At 39.3% G+C, this 18,718-nt stretch overlaps 1 protein-coding gene across 3 annotated transcripts in view; it reads right to left on the reverse strand.

The window, feature by feature from the left end:
• The window catches only part of LOC135235783 (HMG box transcription factor BBX-like), a 31,730-nt gene extending 26,995 nt beyond the window's left edge, over positions 1 to 4,735 (reverse strand). The window contains exons 1-2 of one of the 3 annotated variants that reach the window (XM_064301624.1): positions 4,604 to 4,735; positions 2,332 to 2,395 (exon numbers count right to left, since the gene is read on the reverse strand). The gene's annotated coding sequence lies outside the window, so the exon portion shown is untranslated. Of the gene's footprint in view, positions 1 to 2,331; positions 2,396 to 3,254; positions 3,842 to 3,873; positions 4,570 to 4,603 lie in introns of those variants that run through there. The other 2 variants (XM_064301625.1, XM_064301626.1) reach the window with 2 other exon arrangements.
• Between the last annotated feature and the right edge of the window lie 13,983 nt (positions 4,736 to 18,718).

Genomic DNA, 18,718 nt, shown 5'->3' on the forward strand with positions numbered 1-18,718 from the left:
TCTGGATATACGCAGCTGGTGTACTTCGATACAAAGTAGTTTTCAATGAAACCATGCACAACAAGGTCTGTTGATGTTTGTTAGTAATTGTTTCATTATATTTGGAAAGAGACATTACAGATTTTTTTATTTATTTAAATTTTAGCACTTTGAGTGCCACAAACGTCGGCACTGTTGAGGTCTGTTGTATCAGGATGAGCTGAAGTGGATATTTATGGTACCGTGAGAAAGTATTTGCCCCCTTCCTGATTTCTTCTCTTATTGCATTTTCTCTTACCTATATAACAAAACCAAAGTACTTTAGAAATGAAAATTAATACAGTTGTGTCCTTTATATCAAGTTTATTAGTTTTGCAACATAATGTTTCATAATCTATAGGAAATTAGGAATTAGGTTGAGCAGAATTCACGGTTCCTTCAATAAAGGCAAGCCATTCACGTCCCGAGGCAGCGGGAGCATCACCACACTATCACACTACCACCACCATGCTTTGACTGCTGGTATGGTGCTCTTACTGTGAAATTCTGGGACCCATGTCATTCAGAAAGTTTCACTTGTGACGCATCAGTCCACAGAGCATTATCCCAGACGGCTTGGGGATTACCCAGGGGCTTTTATGCAAACATGAGACGAGCATTCATTTTTCTCTTAGTTAGTAGTGCTTTCCACCCTGATATTCTTACATGAATCCCATTTTTGCCCAGTGTCTTTCTTATGCTGAGTCATGAACACTGACCTTAGCTGAGGTTGGAGAGCCTAGAAGTTCTTCAGATGTTCTTCTGGGATTTTTTGTGACTTCTTGGATGAGTTATTGTTGCACCCTTAGAAATATTTTGGCACTCCCGGGAAGATTCACCACTGTTCCAAGTGTTCACCATTTGGAGATTATGGATCACACTGTCATTCGGTGGAGTCCCAGAGCCTTAGAAATGGCTTTGCAACCCTTTCCAGGCTGATATATTACAGCAACTCTTTTCCCTCATCTCTTCTGGAATTTTCCTTGATTGTGGCATAGTGTGCTTTTAGGAACTTTGTGGTAACTACTTCACTCTGATGGTGAGGTTCAAAATGAGCGGAGTTTAGATTCAACAGGGCTGACTGCAATCAAACCTGGCTGTGTTCAATCAGCTTAACCTAATTATCAATTAAATTTGGTGAAGTGGTTGATTGAGTGGTGGCATGGTCACCCCACAGCTAGAGGGTCCTGAGTTTGAATCCCGGCCTGGGCCTTTCTACATGGTTGCCCCGGATCCGCATGGGTTTTCTCCCACAGTCCAAAGACATGCAGGAAGGCTAATTGGAGACTCTAAATTGCCCCATAGGTATGAGCGTGTGAGAGAATGGTGAGACCGGTACAGGGTGTATTCCTGCCTCTCGCCCAATGTATGCTTGGATGGGCTCCAGCACCCCCCGCGACCCTGACCAGGATAAGCGGGTATAGATAATTGATGGATGGTGGGTTGAGTAACTAAGGGGGCAATTACTTTTTCACATGGGTGATAGGGGTGTAAGATAATTTGAATTTTAATTATTTCAAAAAATGTCTTTTGTGTTTACTCAGTTTCCAGTTGTATAATATTATATTTGTCCAAGGATCTGAAACAATTCAGTGACAAATATTCAATAATAGAGGAAATCAGGAAGGGGGCTAATACTTTTTCACAGCACCGTAGAAAACTTGTCAAATCTCAGTGAATCTGGAAAGCACACCAGGTAAGTGTATGGCTTTACTTTACTTTTTGGTGAACCACCCCTTTAAAACAGGTACCTCTGCACTGTTGGGCAGCTGGTCTCAAGCGTCAATAGATTCCCCATTACGTCCCTTTAATCATTTGGCCTAACATGTTGGGTAGTGGAGGATGAGCTCCTTCTCTAAGTCAGGTTCCTCTTAAGATGTATTATGTTACCTCTGTTGCTGTTTTTTTTTGGTGGAAAGTGTTACAAATAAAACTTAAGTAAGAATGGGTTTCATACTGCAGAGCCATGTTCTAGGTGATATGCTCATAGTTTAAATAGAGAGCATGTTTGACCTCATGTAGAAGTTGATTATAATTTTGTTTGCTGTTCTGCGTAATAAAATCTGGTCTCACTGCAGAGCTCCAATAGCATACTGGGACAGCTATCCTATTATAGCTATTCTTCTTCCCTTATACCTGTGATTATGGCTGGATACGAATATATTCCCTTGATTCTGAATGCAAACTACATTATCAGACACATAGAGGTACTACATGTAAAAGACAAATATGTGCATTGCACACATATTGTGACACGTTAACTGACAATAATATGGAAACTAAAGTGAAATGGAGAGCTTGTGTTGTACTTACTTAGGCAAAGAAAATAAGAGATGAAGACGATTCTGTCAATCGGGACCTGACATGGGATGGTGACCTACAAAACACATAAATGATAAGAAGTAAATATTCAAATAAAAAGCTCTCATGTAGCCTACCCTGCCAAGAGATAATCATTTAAATTCTTAGTTATAAACGCAATCAATATCCGGCATGGACGTAAATCCAGCCCATTTAAAGAAACTGGACAATATACGGTTTCTGTTTTGTCTCACTATTTCTAACACATCACAGTAGCCACACTCCTACTCAGTAATGACATATGTAATGGCATGTAGGCTACCTAGCTGAACGGTAGCAGCTCACAGTAGTCTTAGTTGAGACGTAGCCTGAAGTTAACACCTCACAGCCTAATAATAAAGACGTGTCTCACGTAGCCTATTTGAAACAATCAAGGAACCAGAGTTGGGACCCTGAAGAAGCATTTGTATGGAGGAGGCGTATTTGTCGCCCTCGATTCTGTAGTGTGAACAGGCTTAGTGTAACGTTCTAGTGGCATATTTCAGGTAATACTGAACTGCTGGCAGCCTGAAAACTAGAGCTGCTTTTCAACACGGCGCGAGGGGAGATGAAGCCATTCCTCACGAACGTTCCACCTCAATCCGAAAGTTTCCCTAAATCAAACAACAATTTTGTTCATCTGACCTTGTAATCTCTTTCGGGCCGAACTCAAATTTGCATCTCTGTGCAAAATGTCGATCCGAGGTCTGACAAGACAGACAAGCGTAAGAGTCCATCTTGCTTTGGGGAAAATGAAGAGTAGCCTAAATATCACTCATGTCAAACTCAGCAAATGCACTGATCATGAAATGTGTCGCTTATGACAAATTGACCCCTTTCATTAATTAAACTGGGGCTCATCAGTTTCGATATCTACAAAATTAAGTTCAACTGACCCGATTCATGTTTCCGATCTGTTAATGGAGATAGAGTAAAAGTAGCCTGCCCTGCTGCGAGTTGCTGTACTGAACGTGTCAATAGCTGAGTATGCAATGGTTTCGATGGACCCGGGGCGACTTTGTCGCCGACATCTCTTCACTTCTGTAACCAAACTTTTAGAAGATAAACGTAATCATTCGCGATTGACTGACGTCCTTTTCTATTTATTCAGTTACAACACTGCCTTACATTCGATGAGGGGGAAGTGATCACACCGTTTCCCTCAGAGGAAAGCAAACAGCTCTAGCTTGGCTGTGTCGTACATATTGTCTTCAGCTTTTGCATCGTCTGTTTTACCAAGCTCTTTGTAAAGATGTATTCCAGCATGTTGCTGGACGAATATTACCAATTACGACGTTAATGTAGTTGATTAAAGGCCTTTGCGAACGAGAAATTATTTACGAACAATTAAAAGCCACCCGCTGTTCCCCGCTGCCAGCGCGATGTAATAAATATTCGGGTACATTTTTTGTACAGATTGCTGAGTGCACTTGATAAAACGACACTCGGATCTTGCCATGTCACAAAATAGCTGCAATATTTCTGTCATGTCGGCTTCTATGTTCGAAAACTTACCTCTGAAACCTTACTCAAACACGAGGGCCTTCTCATTCCAGCTTCTCTCTCCATCCACCTAACTTATTGACCCATCATAACAGTAGTTCTACGCCGATGGTACATTAACGCAAATACAGCTACACAGACTCCGAGCACTCTCCTTTTGCCGAGATGAAAGCTACTATAGGCTACACTGCAACCGAAAGTCGCCAAACTAACTAATATAACACTGATCAATGGAGAGAAGGCACTTGTTCAAATTTTGTAATAACAGGCTACTTTCGTTTCATCGAACAATTTTCTCAGGTCGTCTTTTTTCCTCCTACCACCCCTACCGTTCGTTCAAATGTTATTTCTCGATCTCCCACTGGTCTCTTGTGTAGCATAGTGAATGTGGATGTTCATGGCTTGGCAATGACTGGCCTGTAGACAAGTAATATAATCATTCCGATTCAGTCCGTGGTACACGCACCTCTGTGAACTTTTTCATGCAATGCAGTTATTCTAAAAAGTCACAACGGAGTTGTCACCGAGAAGGGCGAGGAAACGACGACTACTGCCCACACAAACCAACAGAGCCACTAACCCTCACGCTATTTGTCGTGTGTGACTACTTAGTATATAGATCGGTTGCTCGTTTCCCGGCTGTTGTGTTAAGTAGGCTAGGGATTGAATACAGGGAGAAAGTGTTTGGAAAATATCGCGGAACCGTGGAAGTAGGCTACTCACTTGCTAATATGCTACTTACCCGCGAGCGACCAGTCCGAGTAGGCTATTTAATTATTATTTTTAGAAAAAGTGCAGAGCTCCAACGAGCTGTTTCCCAGTGCGATCACACGCACCCTGTATATTTCTCAGAACAGTTTTTGCAACATACAGTACTGTACATGCACTGACCGAAAATATACATATTTGTATGTAAGGCCGACGGTGATTGGACGACGACATGAGAGACAGTCGGAATTGTCCACACAGCGCACCCGTTACAATTGTGGAGCGTTGAGAGACAGAGATTAATATAGCTAACATCTTCATAAGGTTACGGACATGTACATTATACAACAGACCAGGTAGGGGAAGTGCGACCCAACGCTCACCAAACTAATTAGAAACGGTAGGAGGACGTCTTGGAGACTATACAGTGTTGGATACAGCGCGCTTACTCCTCGGTAGCCTACAATTTTCCAATCGCAATGTAAGTAGAAAAGAATCAAATAAGCGTCCCAAACTGTGTGGTACATGAACACATTTCTCCGTACATACAGACTATACATGTGGCTGTAAATAGATTTACATGGCAAATTAGCCATTTGTCCCGGGGATTGAAGAGGGAGAGAAAGGTTTTTTTTAGGAATTATTTCTTCCATTTTACGCCCTGCCTACGTTTTTAGAGTGAGTATATAACCCACCGCCCCTATGACCCACCTCAAGAGGTCACAGTCGTCTTGGAGATAGGCTATTATATGCTTGCTATATGCAATAGATACGTGTGTAAACTAAAAGCTTATATGTGGACATTTTTTATTTTATTTTAAAGACATTAAAGGGAGAAATCTAGCCATGTGTATGATGATGTTAATAATAATAATAATAATAATAATAATAATCACACTATATTATAATATAATAATACTATATTGTTGTTGTTGTTGTTATTAATACTATTGCTGCTGATACCACTACTGTGGATGTGTACTAAATGTGGACATTTTGACTGTATGTGATTGAATTTTAGTGTTTTTTTAAATTTATTATAAAGTTAACCCACCCCTTGAATTTGGTGCCCCAGAACAATGAGAATGTAGCTAGTGCTGATTTAGGATACAATTACTTTATGCATAACTTACACTCTGGCAAAATAGTGCATCATAGGCAGTCATATTAACTTGAATAGCTTGGTGTGTCTACATGTGATTTCATTCTTCAACCATTAAATTCTGTCTCTCAGCACTTATTTTCTTTATTCTTCTCTGTTGGTTTGAATTAAAATATTATTTGTAATATAACTGTTTATATATTAAAATTAATTTGGTGGAAGTGCTACTCTATCGGTAAATAATATGCAAGTCACTTCCATCACCACCTGCCAAATAGCGTAAACCTGATCTACTTCGATGTACACTTGAACACCCGTATATCCTATTCCACTGAAGCTTTTGAAGATTCTGTTAATGGCTCAGAAGGTCATAGTGACCACCCCAAAACCATGTTTGTTGCTATTCAATTAAATAAGAGTAAATCACTCCTCCATACACACCTGTTTATTCACACTTTACCACGCCCCACCTGTGTGCACGTAGCAATAACTTGTCTTATTCAGATAAAACTAGATGCAGATATTTGAATATAGAACAAACATGATGGACAACAAAGTCCCTATGTCCACATCTACTTCAGAGTTTTAGCCTGTACATTGAGCTGTCTCATAGCACTAACCCTGGGATAAGCTCTGTCCCTTGGGACTAATCCAGGTTTGGACACAGGGAGGGTATTATTATCAGTTGTGCTCGCCTGTGAATCATAATTGACAACAGCACGCAGGCTGTGGTCATCTCTTTAAAAAAAAGAATTCAGTTAAAAAAGGGCTGGTATTTATTACTTGTGATCAGCAGTGGGTGTTTAGGTGGCCATTTGTTCTTTGAAAATTTTAATGGCTGGCGTCTGACAGTTGTTTCGAGATAGGGTGAAGCTGGGTCTCTGCTTCATATTGCACAGGCAGGGGCGCGCATCTTTAAATTTAACGCCATTGACTATGATTTCTCTGGTCTGGGTGAATAGTGCCCTAGGTACAACTGAACTGCATGTAATATCCCCCATCTCTCCTCCCTCAGATTTAACAGCTAATTGGCGGCATCTAGGCATAAAAGTGAGCCTGAAACTGCTGTAAAGCACAAAGGGTTTTAAAATGTCACGTTGATGAGGCTGCCGTGTGGTTTATTCTGTTACACTCTGAGTAGAAATGGCTGAAAAAGGCTCATCCGTGTCTCCATAGTCACCCTATCTAGTTCAAGGGTTCTTTCTTTTGGCAAAATGGTTAAATCTGGGAGCTTTAACCCTTTTCACACCCACCATAGAGGGTTCCATAAAGAACTAAAAAGGGATATCCTATGGAGACCAGCCAAAGAACCCTTTTTTCTGAGTGATATGTCACTGTGCCTGTTAGTGGATGCCCCTCACGATTGGGCATCATATGCAGTCCATGCGAGTGCCCCCTGTGCCCCCAAGACCCACAAGGCGTTGTGAAGGCAGCGGTGGCATTACCCTGGGTGGGAGGGTTTAAATCGGCAGGATTGCCTGTGTCTCATTGGGCCTTGCGTGGTTGATTGAGTGGCTGCAGTCTGCCTTCCACAGATGCCCATGAAATGTACTTCTCCAACACAACAACCGAACGAGTGAGAAAAATCAGCTGGCACACTGTGGAGTACAAAGATGTAGCAGCGGCGGATTTCAGTGCAATGTTTCCGCGGTTTCCTTTCGACAGAGTCCACCAACATCTCATTGTGGCCAGAGCAGGCATTTCCATCGCCGCAGGACTAGCTGTTCATAGTCAAAAGAATGTTGGTTTGACTTGTTCTTATGTGTATGTAGCAGTAAGAGTAGAGCCAAATTTTGTTAGTCAGAAGCCTCTACGTGTTTCCACATTGCCACAGCTGGCAGAATTATTCCAGTCTGCTCAGTTATTTCACACAAACACTTTCTTTCAATTTGTATCATTATCTCTATTTTAATTTTTAAAATTTATAATTATATGAAACAACAAATTTTTCAATTTTACTTGTTTTGAATGAGAAAATGTCAGACTTGCTGTGGTTTAATTCCTATGTCCAGGGCCGTACATAGGTCTTTTGACAAGCAGGTGCTCAAAGTTAAAAAAGGGCACACTGACCTAGAAAAACTGAAAAACTGTTTTATGCGGAATATATTTTACCAAAATTAATGAATTAATGACAACAGAAATAATAATAAAAAAATATATTTTTTTATTTTTTATCTAATCAAAGGAACACTTCTAATATTTTTTATCTAATCAAAGGGACCCGCCCCCTCGCACATGCCTGTCTATGGAACCTTTTGAGGTTCATGTTCAGTTAAATCCAGTTAAGGAGGTGCAGATGCCAATAACGTTTGTGAAATAATAATAAGAAGAAGGAAACTGTTGTATTACTATTCATTTATTGCTCTTAAATGTAAGCCAACATTGACATCAGTTATATTATACCATTGTATTATATCTGCTGTTACTTTCCTGCTGTAATTTAACTTCTGATTGTGAAAATGATGTAACACCACTGATAAAAACCAACATGGACCACAGACTGATTAAATGTCCTGTTATGTGAATATGGGACATTTTTTTTTCATATCCAGTGTGCATAGCTATTTCTGACATACTGCCTTCACCCTTGCATTCTGTTTACTTATTAACACATGTGGAGGGTCAAAAATACCCAGAACATTATTGGGATTTTAAAGCAATACAGAAATGTAAAATGTATGCAAAATACTAAACATATAGTATCTTAATCTCATTTCTAAGCAGTATAAACTATATATGGTTAATGGTTGTAATATAACTCTCCTAGATTCCAACTCATCCAGGAAGTCACAAAAGATCCCAGAAGAACATCCAAAGAACTGCAGGCCTCTCTAGCCTCAGCTTAGGCCAATGTTCATGACTCCACATAAGAAAGAGACTGGGCAAAATTTGGATTGCAGGAGAGTAGCAAGGTGGAAAACACTGCTAACCAAAAAACATCAATGCTCATCTTACATTTCCAAAAATGGACCTAGATGATCCCCAGGCCTTTAGGATTAAGTTGGACAGATTAGTCAAAAGTGGAACTTTTTAGATGACATAGGTCCCATTATGTCTGGTGTGAAGCAAATACAGCATTTCACACGAAGAACATTATACCAACAGTCAAACATGGTGGTGGTAATGTGATGATGTGGGAATACTTAGCATTATTGAAGGAACCATGAATTCTGCTGCGTACAAGAAAACTCATAAGAAGAATGTCTGGTTATCTGTCTATGAGCAGAAACTGAAGCATAATTGGGTTATGAAGCAAGATGATGATCCATAACACAAAAGCTTGTCCACATATGAATGACTGAAAAGAAACAAAACTTAAGTTTTGGAGTGGCCTAGTCAAAGTTCTGACTTGAACCCAACAGAGATGCTGTGGCAGGACCTGAAACGAGCAGTTCATGCTTGAAAACCTACCACTTTGTGTGAATTAATGCAGTTCTGCAAAGAAGAGTGGGTAAAAATTCCTCCACATCGATATGAACGACATTATGTTTTGTGAATACTCAGGTTCCCTTTGTTAATATTGCATTTTGTCAAGAGAATTGAAGCCATTCAGTGTGACAAATATGCAATAATAGACCAGGATGGGGGAAATGCTTTTCTGCGGCACTGTAAATATATGTCATTTAAAAATTGTAATCATGCTCAATACACTCCACAGTTTCATTTAGCAAATTCTTATGCCAAGAATCTGGAGTCTGTCTCTAGAACTGTGATATCAGAACTCACATGACTATCATCACGTTTCAGAATAGTAAATAAAAACAGTGGGTCAGGCAATGTACTTGTCTTCAAAATGAAATCCAGTTTGTGGAAGCTAATACTATCTTGTGTAAACAAAAAGTTACAACATCTTCCTTAAAGGAATAGTGGATTGGCACAAAAATTTGAGTGGTTACTATTTCCATTTAACCCTCTTGAAAAAATAAATAACTAAATATAACTTAGAAAAATAAAAAAATATAGAATTATCAAATGTAAAATGGGCTTTTTGATTCAAATTAATTAGTGAACATAATATTTGCATTTACAGGTAACAGTAAACAAAGAGTTGTCAGGTTATGGTTACGGCCTGTACTGTGCACAGGTGTAACCATGTAATTATTCACAAATGCATTTCCAGTGTGGTTCCTTTAAGGAGAAAAAGATCACAGTTGTTTTTTACCTCCCAGAATTGTGTATGAAGTATTCTTTGTTTTGGTGAAGCTGGCTGATAGTACATTTCTAATTAATTAATTAATTAATTAATTCATTCATTCATTCATTATAGCTTATGTTTTCTCGCTATATAATGCAATCATATTTTTTAGACAGATAGTTCTATTGTGCCAATCATCCTTTTGCTGGCTAGTTAATGAGACAAAACATTTTCTTCAGTTTTTTTTTTAGTCTATAAAATTATTTTCTCGGGTTGTTGTTATAATATCAGGGAAGATACACTAAATAGTTTCATTTTCAGAAAATTAGTAGTTCCATTTTCAGAAAATTGGTTAATTGGGTGTAGCATCATATCATATTTTATCCATTAATAAAAGCCAGCACACTTTCAATTGAGCTATATTTATTTATGCACAATTTTATTCTCATGTTGACACAATAACCTGCTTGTCTACCAGTTTTGATGAAACACTAGGCAATTCACAAATTATGTTAAGTCATTAACAGATCCATAGGTGCTGACCATAATACGATTTTGGACATGCATTCACAGCCACGTACAATCACGTCCAAAGATGTAACCTACTTTATCCATATACCTGTTCACGGTTCCTTATTCTGCTGTCACTCAAAGCCTTTGGTACACAAAAGTGCTGATCTCTGCAACTTGCATTGACTAACAATAGCTAAACATTTCTTCACGTATTCAGCTGAAGCTTAATACTTCTGTAAGCAACAAGTTTACTTTTTTTCCCACTAACTGACTGCTACACTAAAAATGCACCTTGCATACATAATGTAACATTACTTATGTAATATGACAAATAATAAACAATACATATTTCCAGGATTATTTTCATGATCAATGTGGCTGGTGTCAGCAGAAGAAAGTATGTGTGATGAAGATTTGATGAATGTTTGTGGTTATGCATAGGAATGTTTTAAAGGAATACTTTTTGAACTATTTCAATATTGTTTTTGTAATTTCTCCTCTACATACACAGCAGGTGTTACTACACTGTGTGTTGGTCAGTGCTCACATGTAACGCAGAAATTTTTGAGCCTCGATGTTTCTGCCGTTTCAAAACCAATCTGAAATGGTGATGCAGGATTTTTTACTTGAAAATATTATAAAATAACCATGCTAAGGCATATCTATGATGCTATATCCTTTCTAAGTTTGACCAAATTACTGCACCTTTTGCCTTTATTTATTATTCTAAACTGTTTTCGGGACATTTCTGGGCGTGGCAGTCTTTACTGTGTGGGGAGGGGTGGGGGCGTGGCTACAGAGTCTGTGGTTTGGGGATTATATTCCAGAAGTATCTGTTGCTTAGTTAGCTGCTGCAGTGATGAATTTTATGAAGCCTAGATACAGAAAAGCACCTTGAGTTTACTTTTAGATAACATACAAGCACGGTGTTCTATGATCAGTGAACCTCGCAATGTACAAGAGAGTCGCCATGACTGTACCTGTTTTTGGATTTTGCTAATTTACTCAGAAAATATTTAGCCTAGCACTATGAAATTTTACTTCAAAGAGCTTTGATCTGTCAGTAGTCATTGGACATTTCAATTGCATTCATACTGTAAGTTCATACAGAGAACTTCCTAATGAATGTACTGTTCAGCACCTTTGTTCAATCAGGTACGAAAGACAGAGTTACACATTTAGACTGACATCTCGACACAACACTACATTCAGCCAGAAACAAAGCAACTTGCTGGATGTAGTTCCCGTGGGTACTCTGAAGGTGGTGATTGGAAGTGCTCCCGGTTTTACCTCCAGGAGAAACAGCTGACGGCTGTTCTCTGGCAGCGGAGCAAAGGTGGCCCTTAACCCCTGGAAAGGGGGCACCTTCTGTCAATCACTGCCACTTGCCCATGATGAAAATGGGGCAAGTGGGAGATGTTACACTTCACACGTCCACCTCCAGGGCTTTTCCTTTCCTAGTCCTGTACTGTGTGCCACACAGTCCACCATTTTGCCCAAAGCTCTGTACAGGAACCTATTAAAAATTAATTTCTTGTAAGGTGGAGTCAGGGATGGGAAACTGTGGGAAGTGGATTTTGGGTGCATAGTCCTATGGGGAGGGCACAAGGGGCTCCCCCTCTTGTATGTGAGCAGAGGGGTGAAGCTGCAGGGCATCTTAGATGGGTCAATCCTTTCTGCCTGCATCTGCCCCTCAGAATGGACCGCCTCAGTCCCTCAAACTGGTTTTACTGGGTGCTGGAGTGGTGAGGGAAGCCCATTGTTTTGCCCCAGGTACTTGGCATACTGTCAGAACCATTATATTGACGGGTGTGGGCATGCAGTATTATATACTTATTGAGGCCATTTAAGGACTCCAGCAGTTCCTCGAGGCCTGGGTATCTCCGAAGGATGGACGCCCATTCTCCTTCAAAAGCAACACACTCCACCAATACCTCCCCTTTAGGTTTTGGATCTGTAGCAGAGGCTGGAGGCTCCCACATTTCTCTCACATTTCTGTGCATCTGGTCCATGTCTGGTTGTAACTTAATTTTGAGGCTTAATTTAAAAAATGGCTGTACGGTAGATGTAGTTTACCACAGTCTGCTCAAAATCCTTGCTCGGTGGAACCTCCATTAATGTAAGCAAGGTGAGGATTCATTGAAGCATTTTAATTTTCCAAACCCAGCAGTTTCAACCGTTATCACTCTCGAATTAGACATCTTACAATGCCCTATAATCAAGGAAACACATTTACAATGGTAACGTGACCAGCAATCCTCAGATTATGAAGCATAAGGCTTAAATTGTGAAAAAAGACTGTGTGTAAACATTGAGGCACAAGTGATTTCTAACTGCTCGTGAAGTGAGTTACTAAGCAGATAGCTTACCACACAGACCAATCTGGTGTGTGCTGATTATAAATGCCTCTGACCAGTGGTTGTTTATTTTCCATCAATCACTTTGGAGCATCCAGAAGACGAAGCTATGCCAATGCATCAGGTGAATTAGTTCAACACATTTAAGATTAAAAACTGAACTTATAAAGTCAAACATGTTGACATGATGAGTAAAATTAATTTATTTAATAAATATTAAACATATAAGATCTCCCCAAAAAGACAGTACATTTAGATGGTTTTCAACACCATCTAGTGTCCCTAATCCCCCTCCCTGGGTCCTAACTCTCTCTTTTCTTTAGTTGGCATTCTGTGAATATATTGCAGCAAAAAATAAAGTTGTTTGTAATAGCATCTAAGAGGCAGAATAACTATAAAAGCTTTTACATCTATACAAATGGAGCATCATGTTTTCTTGGTACCACAGCATCCAGTTCCCACTTAAATACACTCCCAAAAACTCACTAACCTTTCAAAGGCATATAACTTTCTAAAGTGATATATGATTGTAGCATTTAGTCCGCCGGTGAGGTGGATTGGTCTCGGCTGTGCCGGCTGGTGGAGAGAGCACAAGCACCTGGGTTGCGTTAACTAATCAGCCCAGGTGCTTAAAGGTGTGCTGCTCTCCACAGTCCCCAAGACCGGGAGCTCACACCGAGAGCGCGGTCATGATTTTTATTTCATTTATTTTTGGAGTTTTGTTCAAGAAGACGAAGGACCGAGAAAGTAATCCTCAACTGGGAAGGGTGGAGGAGCTGAGGATTATGAGTTGAAATTTGATTAGATTCATATCCTTAAGAGATCATTGCAGTATGCACTCTGCGCTCTATAGTATTCACTATAATGCAGGATCTATGAATTAATCACACTAGTTAAAAAATTATATAGTTTATGGATAAGTTCTGCTGAAAGACAAGATATGTGGTCCCAAATAGGATACATGGGCATGTTGGAAATGAAGCATGGCATGCTTTATAAAAATAATAAATCTGGTTTCACTTTAACATAATTTTTTTGTTATTAACATAGAAAGTAAAGGCATGTGCATCTTACTGTATATTTATGTTGCTGCTCCTATGCAGTGGCTTTGATCAGAACTGTGGTGGTACATATTGAAGCGATTGCAGTCAATTTCAGAAAACTTTTGATAATGCATTGGGATTCTTTTTGTTTATACATGTACTTATAGTGACAACGAGAAGCCAGAATAAGAAGGCATATTTGACAATTGTCATTTTTGTGATTTGTTGTTATGAGCGGTTGGTTCTTAATACATAGTTAAATTGCAAACGTAAAATAATGTGCAGTACTTTACACATTGAGTATATAAAGTGTGTATTCCTATTAGCTGGTTTGTCATTCACATGTGATTCCTTACTCTACAGTCTATGCTACAGTAGTGTTTTAGGATTGTTTGTGAAGGTGCAGTATGAAGCACCTGGGTAGGTTTCATGGTTTCTAAAGTATGCCATTTTAGCCCCCTCTAGTGGTAACTGATTCACTTTACTCCAGTGCCTTGATCATCAGTTCTTTGATATGGTACACTGAGAAAGTTACACATTTAGTTTAAGCAGGGCAATACAAGGAAAAAGACATCTACATTAATATAATATGTACAGTGACCTTCAAAATGATTGACACACTTGGCAAAACTTTCATTGCAAGGATAACACTACCGAATCAGCCTTTATGGCTTTTTTTATGACATGGTAATATATTAGGGCAGTACTTCACCATACCTTCACACAGAATCTTTCAGTGTCTTTCAGATCATTTGGTCTCTGCATGCGTGGAATGCTCTCTTCAATTCATAACCTACATTTCAATTCTGGAGACATACGCTCTTTGAAAACGCTTATTTTATCCGTCCTTGTCTCCTCGATCCTCGACTGACCCAGAAATTTATCAAGGTGTGCCATCCTTAAGGACAGACCACGGGTGTGTCCCAGGGTACCAGGGATTGCTATTCTCTGTTGCTAAGCTCATAAACCTCAGTGGTTACTCAAGGTATTTCAGATTAGTAAGCCTCTGGTTCCAAAAAGTAAAATTTCCCATTGAAGTCTGTTCAAAATTTCAAATTTACCCTGGCCAAATTAAATTATTTTGAAGAGAACTTTTAAGCTATAAAATTTCTTCTCACTGACTAGTGGGCTTGGTCCTGTAACCTAAAGGTCACTGGTTCAATTCCCAGGTAGGACACTGCCGTTGTACCCTTGAGCAGGGTACTTAACCTGCATTGCTTCAGTATATATCCAGCTGTATAAATGGATGCAATGTAAATGCTATGTAATAAGTTCTGTAAGTCACTCTGGAATATGTAATAGGTACTTATGATCAAAGAGTTTACAGGAAATTCCTGCCTGCCTCAGGCAAATCCTCGTCATCACACACTTCTCATTACATAATATACAATGCAGTACATGCAAGCTTTCACTGGTGTTTCACTGGTGCCATCTGCAGGTTTAGAAGGGTAAAAGCAGTGGTTCCCAAACTCAGGCTTTGAACCCCCTACGTATCATAGCTTATGAAAGACCATTTTCAGTTCAGTCAATTCACACTAAACTGAGAATGGCACTGGCCCAAACCCTGCCCCCTGCTTGTGCCCTTTTTTATTGCACAAAACAGTTCAGAAACCATCTGTACCTAGAACCATTGGGGACTTCAGTAGTTCCTGGAATGTGTTCCTCTTTCTGTTTCCACCCAACTTTGAGAACCACAATGATGAGAATTTGGGATGAAGTGATGAAAAAAGAAAATACTTGTTTTACATAGTCTAACCTTCCTTAGAAATTGTATTTAGAGAAATTATCTCTCCACAGTGAACACTTCATAAAATATACTTATTACTTCTGAGCGTGAAAGAGGGACTGTGGGCCTCACAGGCAGGTTTGGTGAGGCAGTGCTCCATACAGGGAGTATGGTGGGAGTGTGAAATCGGGTTTTGGGTTTGGGATGGTTCTACTGTAGATCACTTCGCAGCAGGGGGAAGGACTGGGTGTATGAAATCCAGAAGGATCTCGCAGCATCTGAGACAGCAGCTCAGAACCATCCACATGGCTGTCTGTGCGTGAGACTGCATCCAACAGGCTGGTCACACCAATCCTGCTTCACTGCAGAACAGTGGACAGAAAAGGGAACCAGTTCTTAGAGAGCCTGAATGCCTGAGTTTGAGGGCTCTCTGTTCTGTAAAATTACATGGTGAATTTGGTCTGTTTCTGAGGTTAATATCTGATAATGAGATGCATAGCATCTTAGTTTATTTTCAAGCTGGCTTAGTTCTATGATTTCATGTGGGATATCAAGACAGTTTTTATACATGATACCTTAATATTTATCAGAGAAAGGTCTAGTATCAGGACATGGCTATACTGAAGCCAAAATAGCATACATGTAATCATTTTAATCATCTTCTGTGTCACTTGTGTTCAATGCAAAGAAAAATTCCAGTTGCATCTACCTACAATTCTATTGTCCATTTTGAACAATTCTATACCACCATGGAATATTACGAAACATATAACTGAATATTTATCTTTGTTACTGAACATATAACTGAATATTTATCATTGTTACCAGTATGTGGTAGTCTACCCAGGGTTGTTATAAGATCATTTAATTGCCCCACCTATTAACTTTGATATATCATTTACGGGTCTAATGAGGGGACCTGGAAGCTAATCAGGCTGTGTGCGGCTAATGATGCTTTATTCATGAACAAACAAAGCACTGAAAAGCTGTAATGAGATGTTCATAAAATTTATAGTGGCTATGATGGCCGCGGTTTCCATGGCAGCTGTGGGGTGCATCCTTTGCTGCTGAGAATGATCTGAAAATTCTTCATTAACATAGTTTGATTGACTCTGTTAAATATCGAATGTTAAATATTAATTGGCTTTGGACCTTAGAAATGCAAGAACATGTAATATTTTTACATGTGTGACTTTGTGCTGGTTGTTCTTATCAGTAAATACACAGTGAATAGATGTACGGCTTAGCCATTATGTGGCTGGCTGTTATCTCCCTAGGTGTTGGTATTTTGCGCATTACCATAAACATACTGCACCTCAGGGTGTTCTGAAGGGCTGTTTAGTCTGTTAAGTAAGAATATTGCCTCTGTAGTACAAAATGAAGACCAAAGCAAATTCTCAAACAGCTTGTTAATCCAGTAGGATAAATGGGATGTGACCAGTAATTAGGAGATGATGCCGACTGTGTACTATTGGCCTAATTGTTTGCTTACTTTAATTAGTGGTACACAGCCGGACAGCTTTCCGGATTTATACATCTGCATGGGGAAGACTTTACAGGAAGGATTTTTTATGGGAACAGGGACTTTAAAGTGACTCATGAGTACTTTGATTATATTTCATGCCATACTGATTGTCTTCAACATTAAACACACAATACACATGCAGCAGCTGTCCTCTCTTAGCACAACAGCACTCCTAGTGGCCGGTGATCATTTAGCGGCGCTGCATTCTACTGGACAGCTGTGAAACTGAAAGTCAAATCATCATTCTGATTCAGGATCCTATTGGGAATTTATCATTAGCCTGGAGTATTTATTTGAGAATTGCAATGATGAAGCAATCTACAGTAGTTAAATATGCAGGGGAAATTTTAATGAAAATTTAAAAATGTACAATACTGGAAGGTGTTGAAACATTTGTAATGAATATAATATCTATAAAATCTAAATCTGTGTTTTGATAAAAACTGAATAAAGATGTTATATATTACTTAAAAAAATTAATGTCAAATGTAAATAGTAAATCCAAATGTAAATCCAGTGTGTGCCTCCCAAGACATAACTTACATGTAATCAGGAAATGTCTACCAGTCACAGTAAATGAGCTTCATTATGAATAGTTTGTAATTCATACTGTAAAGGCAGAAATCTGTCCACCTATCCATTGTTTAACCTGCTTACTCCTAATTTGGGTCACGGGGGGCTGGTGCCTATCCCATCATGCATTGAGTGAGAGGCAGGAATACACCCTGGACAGGTCGGAAATCCATCACAGGGCACACACACCATTCAGTCCCACATTCATATCTTGGGGCAATTTAGTCTCCAACCTGTGGGAGAAAACTGGAGTACCTGGAGAAAACCCACATTGACACCGGAAGAACAAGCAAATGGCACACAGAATGGCCCCAGCGAGGATTTGAAGTTAGGTTCTTGCTGTGAGGTGAGTTGTTAAATAATCCCACCCTTCACTGTATAACAACCACTTCTGCATTTCTTCCACTAGATGTCAGGAAAGTCCATCTGAGCGGTCATTATATACTGTTTTTAGTGTGCACAGTAACTAGTTTTTTGAAAGAAACTGAAGGTAAAATTTTTGTAATCTAAGACGTATTTTGGTGGATCAAAGTCATCCAATTTTCCAGAACTCTGACAGATAATGTTAATGTTTCCAGGATGAATTTATACAATAACATATTTTAAAATAAAATAAAATTTATAGATAATTTAAAATAGTTTGTTTATATATACAGTATAGAAAATGAGCAAAATACCTGAAATTGCATTCAAATCACACCGTGTAATTCTACTATCCAGAATGTTCTCTTCCTCAACGACAACCCTTGTTTTTAATGCTCACGCTGACACTGCCCTCCAACAATTGTCAACAAACATGCCTTCAGATGCATTGTCTGATGAAGACAATGTGGCAATTATATGTTGAATCAGTTATAACTGGATAATCCACACATAATAAAATACAGGAGCGTCCATGTGGTGTTCAGAACAGTTAGATCAAATTTAAAGGCATTCCTTGCAGAATTTTTACCTTGAAAATATTATAAAATAATCATGGCGATAGACTGGTGAACTGCCCAGGTGTTCCTGCCTCTTGCCCAATGCACGCTGGGATGGGCTCCAGCACCTCATGTGGCCCTGACCAGGAATAAGTGAGTGTAGATAATGAATGGATGTCAGAGGTCCAGACCGAACAATGTAATGTCCGGTCCGAGTAACTGATGGGAGAAATTTACCGGTAGTTTTTAATGAAT

Source organism: Anguilla rostrata, chromosome 12 (genome assembly GCF_018555375.3).
Source record: "Anguilla rostrata isolate EN2019 chromosome 12, ASM1855537v3, whole genome shotgun sequence".
Classification (NCBI taxonomy): Eukaryota; Metazoa; Chordata; class Actinopteri; order Anguilliformes; family Anguillidae; genus Anguilla; species Anguilla rostrata.